Genomic DNA, 13,928 nt, shown 5'->3' with positions numbered 1-13,928 from the left:
AGAAAAATGTTATAGCGCAAATTCCATGATGACCTGTTTGGAGAATTGAAACCATAGAATCCAAAGCTCTGACACCAAATGTTATGAAACCAACTCACAAAAAGATAGAAAGGAGAGTTTAACGCCTTCAAAATAAGCCTCTTTGAGGGGGAAACCTCCTTTAAAATGAATAATTATTCGATGATTCAAATGACAAGACCTCCTTTCTATATAGAGGAGTCTAAGGGGTCACAATATCACCCAGTCAAACCTAACAATAATAATATAAGGCCACATAAATAACAATAGTGGGCTTCTAGGGTGCACAATAATAACAATATGGGGACAACAGGGTCACAATAATGACAATAAGGGATACAATGACAAAAGTAATGGGGTAATAACTAGTATTATAGGACCTAACATTCTACTATCTTAGGACCTAAATTCCATGGTTGTATTGGTACAAATTATTGATTTTTTTATCATTGAAGTCAACTCAAGAAAAAGTCAAAAGAAGCCTCAATGTCCCCACGGTTTTTCTGGCATATGGTTGTGAGAATGCATGCTAGACCATCATCATATAATTATAATTGCCACGTCTTTTCCAATGGTAGGTGGCATGCCACATAGCTCCTCTTGGTAAAGGAGATATGTCCTTTTAAAGTTGAACCGTAGAATTCTAATCATGATGCTCCAAAATGGATGATGTATGGGTCGAAATTTTTGTCATAAAAATTGAATGAAAATATATTGGAGTTTGATAAATTTTATTGCGACCTAAATGTTATTAAATGTTGACCAAGTAAACTTTCAAAAGAGGAATTTATATTGTGATATAAGTTAAGGTTGACCTAATAAAAATTTGAATTTATAAATTTAAAATTTCGTTAATGATAAGGTTGGCTCCATATTTTTGGGAAAGGCAGGCCCACTTTCTCATGTATAGATAGGTCATTCATATGCCCTAAAAATTCATAATTCCACTCAATATATTGTGAAAATCTCTTTGAAATATCTAATACCAATGGTTAAATTGTTGATCTGAAGGAAGGTAAAGTTTCTAAGGTTTTTGTTTTCACACCATAGTCAAGGGCCACTGAGATAGGGCACATTAGACCATAATAAAGGGACACATTAGGCTTATTTTAAGTTGTAGGATAAGGGCTGAATTTTGTCATTTCATGTTGTAGGAGGAAGGTTGAATTAGGCCTGTTTGGGCTCCAGCCACAAGGGTGAGTTTAAGGTTGTATAAACCTCATGGGGGCCCATAGTAAGACCATTTTTGGACAACAATCAGAGGCTTGCTTGGACCAAAATAATCATTGTTTAAAACTAAATATTAAGGGCTAATTGGGCGACAGTGAAGGAAGCATGAAAGGTAAGTTTGAGACTTGATTTGAAAGGGTTGATTGAAGAATAGTACTGACATAAATCAAATGTAGAATCTAGGGAAAACTAGTGGTGAATGAGACATATATAGTGGTAGTTGCAGTAATAACACCAATGGGTAATGTGAAGAAGAAGGCAATGCCACATGCAAGTATTACTCCCCACCATGGCAGTTGAAGTTGTTCACTGTAATATTCGCATGAGAAAATTGCTAATGCCATAGCGCCGACCAGAATTCCAGTGAACCATAATTCTGGCACTTGCTTGTACTTTCTCATTAGTCTCGTGTGCACATCTAGTTTGTGATCTCTAAAAGTAGACAGGCTAAGATGCCAAATTTCCCTGCATCAAATTATTTATTTTCGTTTTGAATGCTTCTTCATATATGGAAATTGGATGAATTTAGGGACTGATAACATACTTTCTATGAAACATAAAGACATGCACCACTATGCCAGTTAATGTAGCGAACCCAAAGCCATACATAACAGTAGAGACAGTACTAAGATGCGATGTTACCAAGTTCTTATTAGCTTCAAGGTCGAGATGGAAGTTTAAATCAATGATTTTGGAGATTTTGTAAGTTTGGCAACTTGAGGTGAGCAGGATCTAAGAAAATATTGGGAATGTTTTTGCATCATACAAATTGTGCCAGTATGCTAGTGGTGTTATTACATGCATTAAAAGCACAAAGTCGATATTCTATTATTTATCACTTGTTTCTACTGGCTAGTACATTTGAAGGCATCATCTATGAATCATATCCATATTTGATCATTACAAAGGGCCTATACAATCAAGAAAAAATGTTCCTATAGGAACATCCCAAATCACAGCTACATCAATTTTTAGATAACCCATTTGGAACTAATATCCTCTTGTAAGTCTAGATTAGTTGTCTAATATGATGCATCAAATTAGTATGTTAAGACGATTCAAAGTTTGATTTTCAATCTATAACCATTTTACACAATAAAATACACCACACAGAACCAACAACTCTTCTCTTAAAAATGCTTATATACATATAAGAAACGACACAAAACTCACCCAACATCTTGAAATACTCACACATAAAGAGAGTGCATGTTTTCATCTATTGAAGTGAAATGAGAGTAGTTTCCTGAACAGAGAAACCTGAACAAGGTTTGTAGGCCACCACATAGTAGCAAGCTCCACTAGATACTTTATAAAGTCCCCTGCCCATCCAAACCCCAAAATATGCTTATATAAAATGATAAGAAATATTGCAAAAAACAGTGAATTTAAACTTCTGAAGAAAACTAGAGCAGAAATGGTCAAAACCTAACCTAGGTTGTCATGACAACAAGTAAGGAAGAATTGCATATACAGTTCCCACCCCTGCATTCACGAACATGGTTATGTGAACATGTTCCTTTGTCTTGGATGGTCCTGGATTTAGTGAGAACTCCCATTTTCTCCCTGCAAAGAACTTTTTTTTCATTATGGATGCTTACATTAACCTGTCAAGAGGGAGGACTGCAATCTGAGCAGAGATTGCAATAATCATGAGGGGTTCCCTTCTGTACGAAAAGAATTGATTTAGAAATGAGAAGAGAACACAATAAATAATTCCGAGGACCGACATCCTGAAAGCTAGGATGCGAATGCTAGGATCCTCCATTGTAGGCACAGTGAGAGCCACCTCCTCAATGGGGGTCTAGTCATCAGAATTTTCATTTGTATGATTGATCTAGATTTAAACAGGAATGCAAAAAATTACAGCGATAACCATAAATACAAAGATATATCAGAAATAATACTTCATTTCATTAATGTAAAATACTAAAATATGCTTACAAACAGAAATGGAAATAGACTAGCTCGGGCGATGGTAGCTTATCTCTTAGGAGATATGTGGTGGCTACATGCCTATGAACTATCTTAAAATGAGGCTTGAAGGACTATTTATTGTTTAGAAACAATGGAAAACCCTAAACATCCAAAACCCTAACCCTAGGAGATGAACCGCAAAACTATGGTCCCATTTTGGGTAAATTGATACATCAACTTCCCAAGGTCATAACTTTGGCATACGATCTCTGTTTGACATGCACAATGCCATGTTAGAAAGATCTGTCCAAGGAATTCAACTTTTGGAAGCGAAACATGGGTCCATGGACCCATATTGCTCATAGTTTTCCCAAAAAACATCATTTAGGGACTCAAAATGGCTCCAGAAGTTCAGGACCTGAAAAACTGCCAAAAATAATAAATTGTGCTACAAATAATGAAGCTGAAAAACTGAAAGAAACAATGGTAAGGGTCCATCTGGAATTGGCGGGTGGCCACCAATATCCACTTGGATCATTCCTCCCCCCTTAGGAATCAATGGTCCCCATCGCGTTGAGCTCCTCCATGAAATGAAGAAACTTCTATCGAACTTGGTCCTTGGTGAGCCACTTGCCCTGGTGATGGAGTTGGCCTCCTTTGACAACTCAATACAGTTGGATCTTCTGCTGGTGAGTGTGCTTGATATGTATGTCCATGATCCGATTAGTTGTAGCTTGTTCCATGCAATCTGGATTTAACTCTATTAGTGTGAGTTGTTCTGCAATGTCAAATGTGTCTAGTAATGGAGGAAAGTATGGCTGAAGGCGATCCACATTGAACATTCGGTGCAGGCCAAGGAATAGCGGAATGTTGAGCTCAAATTCATTGTCTCCAACAGCCTTGGTAATGGTCTAAGGACCATATCGGAGTGGTTTTAGTTTCCGATAGGATCCGATAAGGCGTTCCTTTTGCAAATGCAAGTAGACTTTGTCACCCACTTGAAACTTGTGTGGCACCTGATGTTGGTCATGTTGCTGCTTGTACTCGGCATTTGATTTCTCCATAATTTCATGGACCTGTTGGTGGATATGTTGGATGTGCTCAATGAATTTGTTTGCCTTATCTATTTTGGATTGGACATGAGCTGAATCTAGCTAAGTAGATGCAATTGGCATGGCTAGATCAATGGGGCATAGTGGCTAGAATTCCAAGCCCACCTGAAAAGCGTTGTGGCCAGTCGAGTTATGGAGAGCCCAGTTATAGTTGTGCTGAACATACAGGAGGCTCTCATCCCATGTGCGTGGATGCGTTGAGTTGTACATGCACAAAATGTGTATGATCATCATGTTGACAACCTTTTTCTAACCATTAGTTTGGGGATGGAAGGGTGGACTTGGTGAGTTTGGTGTCCAACATCAACCACAGACTGGAGCAAAATGTGCTAAGAAACCTGCTGTCACGATCTGAGATGATAGGTTATGGGATCCCAAAGTGTACCTGCTCTCATTCAAGGAAGAGTTTAGCAATGGCTTCTACTATGATACTCTTCTTGCAGGCCTCCATAATGGCCATATTTTAGAACCTATTGACGATAACAAAAACACAGTCAGTTCCATGCTTAGTAGAAGGAAGGCCCAACATGTAATCCATGGAGATGGATTCCCAAGGTTGACTAGGCATATGCAACAAAGTATAGAGGCCTTGATTCTTGATGGTAAGTTTGGCAATGGCATAGAGAGTGCAAGACCTAATGTACTTTCTGACATCCTATCGAAGATTCAGCCAATAGAAATACTTCTGCAGTACTACCACCTTTTTCTCGACCCTGAAATGCCCAGCAGCCCGACTATAGTCTGCTTCCCAAATCATCTTGGCACGCTCACTTGAAGGAACACAAAGGTGACCTAGGTGGCATAACAGGACATCCTGGAGGTGAAAATCTGGAACATGCTAACCCACCAAGAGTGTCTGGTATGTGTGGCCGAACTCTGGGTTAGTATTGTAGAGAAGTTTCCAATCCGAAGTCTCGTGCCCGTAAGAGTTGAGCATGGTGGTTAACGCCATGATTGGTGGTCGACTGAGGCAAGATGCAACATTATTGGTGCTGCCCTTCTTATATTTTATATTCAAATGGAATTGTTGCAGGTATGTGGACCACTTCTGATGGAGATCATTCTACAATTTCCCTTGCATTTGTATGAACTGCAGGGGATGGTGGTCTATGTGGATGACTGGTTCCTTCCCCAAAATGTAATGCTTCCATTGTCAGAAGGTCTACATAATGGAATACATATCTTCTTCATAAGTGGGATACTTCCGAACTATGTATGAAAGTGTCTCACAATGATATGCCAATTGATGCCTGTGTTGAGTAAGGAGTGCCCTAATAGCATAGTCGGAGGCATTTGTATCAATCTCAAGTGGTCGTTGCAAGTCTGTTAATGCGAGCATTGGTACAGAGTAAAGGTGAGGTTTCAACTCTATGGATGCCTTCTATTGATGTTCAGACCAAAAGAATTTTTCTTTCACTCCTCCCTTAGTGACTTGACTTAAGGGTAAAGTGATATGAGAAAATCCCAACACGAAACTGCAGTAGAAGTTAGCAAGACCCAAAAAGCTACGGAGCTCTATCAGAGTGGCTAGAGATGGCCAATCCTGAATGACTTGGATCTTGGCTGGATCCACATGCACCCCCTGTTCATCAATAATGTGTCAAAAATACTAAACTTGTCTCATGCCAAAAGTACATTTCTCCAAATTGTCACATAACTTGTGTTCTTGCAATGTTTGGAGAACCTATCAGATGTGGTGGAGGTGCTCTTCCCAACTCTAGATGAAGATCAGGATGTCATCCAAGTATACCACTACAAATTAGTTGGTGAATGGCTGGAATATGTATTCCATTAGCCTCATGAAGGTTTCAGGAGCATTCGTCAACCAGAAAGGCATAACAAACCATTCAAACAGGCCCTCCTTGGATTTGAAGGTAGTCTTTCACACATCAGAGTGTTTGATTTGTATATGGTGATATCTTGACTTCAAATCAATCTTGCTGAAATATTTTCCCCCCTTTAGTTGGTCTGGAAGATCATCAATCTATGGGATTGGGTACATATTCTAGATAGTGAACTTGTTTAGCACTCGATAATCGATACAATGTCTCCAAGTCCCATCTTCTGTACCAATAGGATCGGGCTCCCACAGGGTTATGAACTTAGTCAGATGTGACCCTTCTGCAACAACTCCTAGATCTGTCTCTTGATTTCATCATTCTCCATAATGGAGCATTGATAGATTGGTTCATTGGGCAACGATGCGCCTCAGGTCAGATTGATGGCTTGCTTGACCTAAGAGTGCAAAGTAACCCCTGTGGGGGAGGTGAAGATGTCCTTGTACTCCTCCACGACCTTGTCATATGAAGTTGTCATGCAGAGGAGTCTAGTCTAGAGGTCGTGACCCCTGTCTTCTTCTTTCCTTGAGGGCGTATCATTAGGAAAAAAAATTCCATGTTTTGAAAATGAGCTTACTGCATTGTTTTACAGTAACCAAAGAGATGGCAGTAGGCGGTGCTACCTCCAGTATATTGTACAACTTATTTCCCAAAGTAACAACAACAACACGAGACCTTGAATCATATATAGGATGTCGCTTCCATAAGTATGGTTGGCCTAATAATACATCACAAACATCAAGGGGAGTAACATCACACAATACCTCATCTATGAAGGGCTTCATCTTGTATGGAAGGTGACACTGCTGGCTCACGTGAAGATATCATCCTTGGTGAAGCCACTCGATGATGTACAGTTGTGGACGTGTTGTGTTCGGTAAGCCCAACCACTTCATGACCTTTCTTGAAATGAGGTTCTTTTGGCTCCCGCTGTCGACAATTAACTATAGTGGGGAGCCCTTTACCCACATCTAGGAGTTGAAGAGGTGATCCTCCTCCTCTGGATCTACGGGTTCTTACTTCTAGATCTTCATGGTGGCAACATTGGCGTTGGGCTCCACATCAATAATCTACTTCCCTTTGTCATTCCCCTTATTGGGTTCTAACTCAGAGTCTGAACATGCATCTGATTCCGAATACTTTAGCTCATCTGCAAGTGATTGCTTGGCCTGAAACCCACTTGTGTTGCTAGTGGATCTCTTATGGAACTCAAACCACTTTCTTGTGTCCTTCTTCGGCTTCACGGTGTTGTTCTTTGCTTGTAGCTTTGGCGGGTTGTCTTAGGCCACCTCGCCTTGGATTTGTCCTTTGTTCAGTGACTTGGGGGCACCTTTCCCTTGCTTTATATTTGCAGATCCAAAGTCTCACTTCCTCTGTTAAAACTTCCGCTCGATCTTGACAGCATATCGGTACATTGTGCCAAGCGAGGAGATGTCCATGAACTCCATCTCATCCTATACATAACTGTGTAGGAAACTGCAATATTTCAGTACCAAATGCAACTCAGATTCCTCGATACCCAATTTTGTGCAAAGGGTATGAAAAATATTGGTAAACTTTAGCATGTCTTAGTCCCTTCCCTACCACAACATGATCCACTTTATGTATTTATTCTCATAGCTTTTGATAGGGTAGTAATGCTACTTGATGACATTCCAGAATGAATTCCAAGTGGGTGTGGCTGAAAAAAGTGAGGTCATACTTTCATCCTTCTTTTATCACTCAGGCTGTCCCTTGGCTCCTTAAGGGATACGGCCGAGGTAACCACAAACCAATCTTTGGGCTGTAGGTCCTAGCCTACCTACAGTCAGAGAGGGCTCTCTCTTTAAAATTTAGCTTTGTTTTGGCTTGATTTTAGGCTAGTTATGGTGTACATGGGTTTTGTTTTGATTTTGGTGGGAAGGATGATGTTTTCAAGAGGAGTTGGGATGCATAGTGTGAGAAGTTCAAACCATTGGGCATGGAGTCATGGATTAGGGCTTGCTGTTGCGTTTTCTTGGTCACAAGAGGAATATAGAGCAGGATAGCTACACATGGAACAATATCACACTGGAATAAAGATGGAATAGAGGTCAGAGATGAAAGGCAACTAAGAATCTTTAATTATCTAACCGAGAGGGAAGGTGAATGAAAGTTTGTCTACGAGCAATCAAGAATTTCTGAATAACAGTCATATGTGAAAGAAACAGGGTAAACATGATCATTTAAGTATGCATATTCATAACCATTTCTGAAGAAAACATATAGAAATAACAAGAACTGAGCATAGAGTGCAGTCAACCAAAGCCTAAGCTATTCCTTTCTTGCTATTTAGATGGTAACACAATGGTGGCGTAAACATATATAAACTGTAAACAGAGGTAAGAAAAAACTTATTGAGCCATGTAGTAGCACAGGAATTCCACAGTCACTCTTTGGCCATTAAATAACACAACAGACATCTCTTCATCCAAAGCATTCCAGCAGTCTTTGATTATAGAGCTCTCAAAGTATACATCGCAAGTCTAGAATGAGGATCATTAACCAACCACCCCAAATATGCTTTGTGGGGAAGTATATATACAAAAACTCAGTTACAAAATATCTAGTTGATGAGTTAATAACTCATAACTTTTTTACCAACTCTTGAGGAATAGTAGATAAAAGAGTAAATGATGCAGTCGATATTTAGGGTAATAGCTATGCGTTCTGTCAGAGAATTTAGACTTTTGGATCAGCTAAGTCGGCTGAGGCTGTGCTTTTAATTTGCGTTTTTTGGGCCTGTTGCCCTAGTGCTTCGCTGAGTCACTGCTTTGTTATCTTGCTCTCGATATGCATACTTGACCTTTTAATAAAATTGTCGTAGTCATATCTTGACTCCCTCTGCCTACTGTCTTTCCTTTAGTTCTCTGTTCCCAGCGTTGCCTCTTGCGAATTTTTGGGTTATGCAGGTAGCCAAGCAAATAGGAAGCTCTCCTTTTTGAGTAATTTTTCTTAGCGATGTGCGATTAGCGTTAAGCGCTAATCACGCATCGAAAACTACCTCTGTTTCTTGTTTCAGGCATTCTTTGACGCAATTCCCGCCCTTTGCGCTTTTTCTGTGATGACGTCAGCATGACGTCATCGACGTGTCTCGGGTATGGTAGGGTGACGTGGCAGTGACGTCAGTGGAGGACAGGTAGCGGATGACATGGCAGTACGACAGGGTGATGTGGCAGAGGACAGAAGGCGGGGTAGGGACACTCACAGATGAGCTAGCGGTGACATAGAGTAGTGGTGGGTTGATGCGAAGGTGACGTGAGTGGCAACATGGCACAAGAAAGAAGGCGGTTTGTAGTTTTATCGGACCACCTCCTGTACAAGGGCGGTATGTGTCAGAGCCCGCCTGATACAAGCAAAACGAGACACTTGTCTTCTGTACGGTGGAGAAACCACTACGATATCAGAAGCTAATTGTCGAATGTCGAGGTGGCTCCAAAATCGTCAAGGGCTGTCAGATGGGGAGGGCACGATCCGACGGTGGATGGAATTGCGAGCTGGAGGGCTGTTAACATATGGAACTCGCGCGAATATTCGAATATTTATACAATGCTGTGAGGGTTTAAACTTTGGGTAATATGGGTTTGTAAGTGGGCGCCGGTGGTTATTAATTTAACCAAATGCTTAATCAATCCCAGGTTTGAACGTGGAAAGGCTAATGCCAAGCCCCAAATGAACTTATCATTTCCCCAAACTGATGTTATAGGGTTATAGTGCCAGGGATGGGAATATGTATTATTTTTTGGAATATTTATATCGTTTTTTGTAGCAATAGGGATAGGAACATACGTTAGGGAGCTATATAAATAGAATTAGAAGTTAATATGAGTTTTCGAGGTGAAAGAGTAGGGAAGAGGTTAAGTTTATGGACTGAAACTTAGACATAAGAAGTGAATGGAATGTGGAGAAATGATTTTTACACAAGAAATGTGGCTTCTTTTTATTGAAGAAAGTCAAATCTTGACTTAGTATTTTACAGAAATGAAGTGATAATAGGACTATTTGGGTAGATCCCAAGGTCCTTCAGGGGTGTTAGTAAGAAACTTTGGGGGGGGGGGGGGGTGAAAGGGAGTTAGACATGCTTCCATAATTCTACCATCAAACAACTGCTTTAGCACTTTTGTCACTGATGAGATGAGCTCTCATTTGATCAGAAAATCAATCAAAACCTTGCTTTCTGCAACCTCAAACTACCTACCCAGCCTAATACACCTAACATTTTTTCTTCCTTTTGCATGGGTGCACTTAGACTTGTAGACCCTGATTATTCTCTTTTCTTTTGAATTCCCTCCTACCAAAATCAACCCTTATCTCTTCCAAGGGCCAAGATTAAGCAGTTGGGCTCCATTTCTCTACCTAGCTACTCATCTGCCAAGCTTAAGCTGTTTCGACAGATATTCATTCTCTATCTTCTAAAACAAGCAATTTAAACCTAGGGAAGCCAAGATTAAGCTGTTTGGCTTTCCCTTAACTGTAAATCTCTTTAAAAATGGTATGATTCTTCAAAATGGAACTTCTTAGAAATATAGAAACTTGCAGCATGAAAAGATGACATATTTGGCATGTAAAACAATCAATCATGAAATATGAAACCTATTGCAATAAGAGGCTAACAGTGGCTCCACTTGGGGATGGCTTTTCAAGATGAAAAGCCAAGAACAGTAGGTCAGAATGCCTTGATCTTCAATTTTTGCTATAAACTGAAATTCTCCTTCTTCTCAATGCCTTTGATTGAATTCTTATAAGCTAATATGCAGTATCCTTTTGAGTTGAATTGCAGAAAAATTACAACTCTGCTTCTTGCCTTTTGGGTGCTTGTAAACATATTGAAATATACTTGAGCACTTCTTTGGAATTATTTCAAAAGCAGAGATCTGAAATAGAGATTTCTTTGATCATTCCTTCAAAATTTGCTGCGTTGTTCCCTCTTATTGGCCTGCTATAAGAAAAAGTGCTGAAAATACAAATATTAATGTACAGATAGTATACAGAGCTGTTTTGCATTCAACAAAAGGGATCATGATAGTGCTTTAGCATTCAGCCATTGACAGGGCCTTCTTCAACTTTGCTGCCATCAAAACTCTTCAGAAAATATGTGTTGTTGCCTTGAACAACAAAAATAATAATGGGGCCTTTACACAGGAAATCAAACTTGCCATGCTTTCCTTTGTCCTCTCTTCTTGAATTCCATCTTAGGACTTTGTTCCTTATGTAGAAATCTTCAGCCTTGGTTCTTTTGTCAAACATTTTCTTGAGCTTGTCTTCTAAAATCTGAGCTCTGTCGTACACTTGCTCTCTTTTTTGCTGCAAATGGATGGTTTGGTTTATTCTTCTTTGGATATCATTTGGCTCTGCCTGAATCTCTTGCAACAATTTGATAACAGGGATTCCCAAAGAAGAGGGGAACTTGGCCTCCATGCCATAGACTAACTCATATGGGCTCATCCCAATGGATCTCTTGGTTGACAATTCGTCTGCCCATAGGGCATTTACAAGCTTTTTGTGCCAGTTCTTCTTGTTCTCCTCCAAGACTTTCTTAATGATGTTAATCAGACTCTTGTTGGATGATTCGGCCAAGCCATTACCTTGAGGGTAATAGGCTATGGAGTGACCTAAGGTAATGTGGAATTTTTGGCAAAAACTGATCGTTTTCTTGGATTTGAAGGCAGCAACATTATCTGTAATGATCTTCTCAGGACAGCCAAATGTGGACAAAATGTTGGCTTCAAGGAATTGGATGATGGTGGAGTCATTGGCATGCCTACATGGGATGGCTTCAATCAACTTGGTAAAGTAATATGTGGCTGTTAGAATCCACTTATGCTGGCCAGAAGAGGATGGATGGATTTCTCCAATGAAGTCAAGACCCCATTGTTGAAAAGGCTTCTCAGTTGAAATGGCCTTAAGGGGAAAGGGCAGAAGCTTTCTTTTGCCTTCAAAGATTTGGCATTTGTGGCATGAAACAACAAACATTCTCACATCAGCAAACAAAGAGGGCCAATAGAAACCAGCCCTTAGTATCTTATCAGGAGTGGACTTCCAATATAAGTTCCCTCCACAGTCCCCTGCATGAAATTCTTTCATGACACTGTCAGTTTCACTCATAGTTAGACAATTCTGCAATATTTCTTCATGATTTTTCTAAAACAGGGCACTATCTAAGACACAAAACTTTGATGCTTTCATCTTTAAAATTCTCTTTTTGGTTCTGGACAACCCTAGAGGAGCACATAGGTTTAACAATATAAAACATATATTATCATACCATGGGGATTGCAAAAAAGCTTCACTGATCTGTGGAGTCCCCAGCTCCTGTTCATTGTCTAGTTGATTAATGTCTAAGGCTTGAAAATTGGTTTCAGACATCAGTTTGGCTAAACCTTGTCCCTTTATCAGCTTGGTGGGTTTTATCTCAATGTCATACTCAAGGATATTGGCAATCCATTTTCCTCTTTTGCCTTCTATGCCGTCTTAACTTAATATGTCTTTTACAACAACAGTTGGCACATAAGCAATCACATGTGAATATAAAATGTAAATTCCGAAATCTTTGATTGCTTTAACAAGGGCATATGCTTGCTTCTCCATGATTTGGTACTTCATGGGTGCATCTCTAAAGGCTCGGCTGAAAAATGCAATTGGCTTTTCATTTCCCTGATCATATTTCTGGAAAAGGACAGCAGCAATGGTGTGTTCAGATGCAAATGAAAAAATGATGAAATCCTTATCAAAATGAGGACTTGTGAGGACTCCGGCTTGGGTTAAGGCAGATTTTATGCCCTCAAAGGCTTTCTTGACCTCTAAAGTTAATTTTACCTTGGAATCCTTCTTTAACATGTTATTTAGCATTGTTATCAGCTCAGCCAAGTTTGGGATAAATCGCCTTAGGAAATTGATTTTTCCTAGGAATGCTTGCAATTCTTTCATGTTTCTCGGATAAGGGATTTGCAAAATGGCTTGGATTCTTTCCGGATCTATTCTAATTCCATCTTTTGAAATGAAATGGCCTATCAATTTTCCTTCTTCTAGGCCGAAGAGAGATTTCTTAGGATTTAAGGAAATGCCATATTTCCTATAGGTTAGGAACACTTGCCTTAGGTGTTTAAGGTGCTCTTGATCAGATTTTGAGAAAGAAGTAAGGTCATCAAGGCAAACCACTAGGAAATCATGGATTTCCTTGGCAAATGCAATGTCCATGGCCCTTTGAAAGGTAGCACCTACATTCTTTAGTCCAAAAGGCATTTTCACATATTTAAAGGTTCTCCACAGTGTTTTAAAGGCTGTCATGTCTTTGTCATCTAGGTGAACAAGTATTTGATTAAAACTTGAAAAGCCATCTAGCAAAGAAATTCTTGAAGACCCCACTACTCTTCATAGAATGTGGTCCATTTTTGGCACTGGGTAGTGATCTTTAAGGGAGACTTGGTTCAGATTTCCTAAGTCCACACATAGTCTAATCTCCCCTGTTTTCTTCCTTGTGGGAACAAGATTGGATACCAATTCTAAAAATTTAATGGGTGCTATTATACCAACCTCAAACATTCTTTTCACTTCTTTCTTGATCAAAGGGAGAAGCACAGGATTGATTCTCCTTAGTTTCTGTTTGAAGGGCTTTTGATTTAGCTTTATGGGAATGGTATGTTGAATAACAAAGGTGTCATAGGACTTAAGCTTCTCATAACTTCAGGCAAATACATCTTGAAACTCTCTAAATAAATCAACATATTTTGGTTTTTGATCGGGAGGCAAAGACTTGGACAATTTAATCATTTTGGGCTTCTCTGCTGTCCCAATA

General features: G+C 39.7%; 1 pseudogene; it reads right to left on the bottom strand.

Annotated features, from left to right (window-relative positions):
• The window catches only part of LOC149239341 (oligopeptide transporter 7-like), a 96,333-nt pseudogene that overhangs the window by 52,406 nt on the left and 29,999 nt on the right, over positions 1 to 13,928 (bottom strand).

This window comes from Pinus tabuliformis, chromosome 8 (assembly GCF_031772625.1).
Source record: "Pinus tabuliformis cultivar Carrire ecotype Pingquan chromosome 8, CPIR1, whole genome shotgun sequence".
Classification (NCBI taxonomy): Eukaryota; Viridiplantae; Streptophyta; class Pinopsida; order Pinales; family Pinaceae; genus Pinus; species Pinus tabuliformis.
This window is presented reverse-complemented; position numbering and strand designations above follow the sequence as displayed.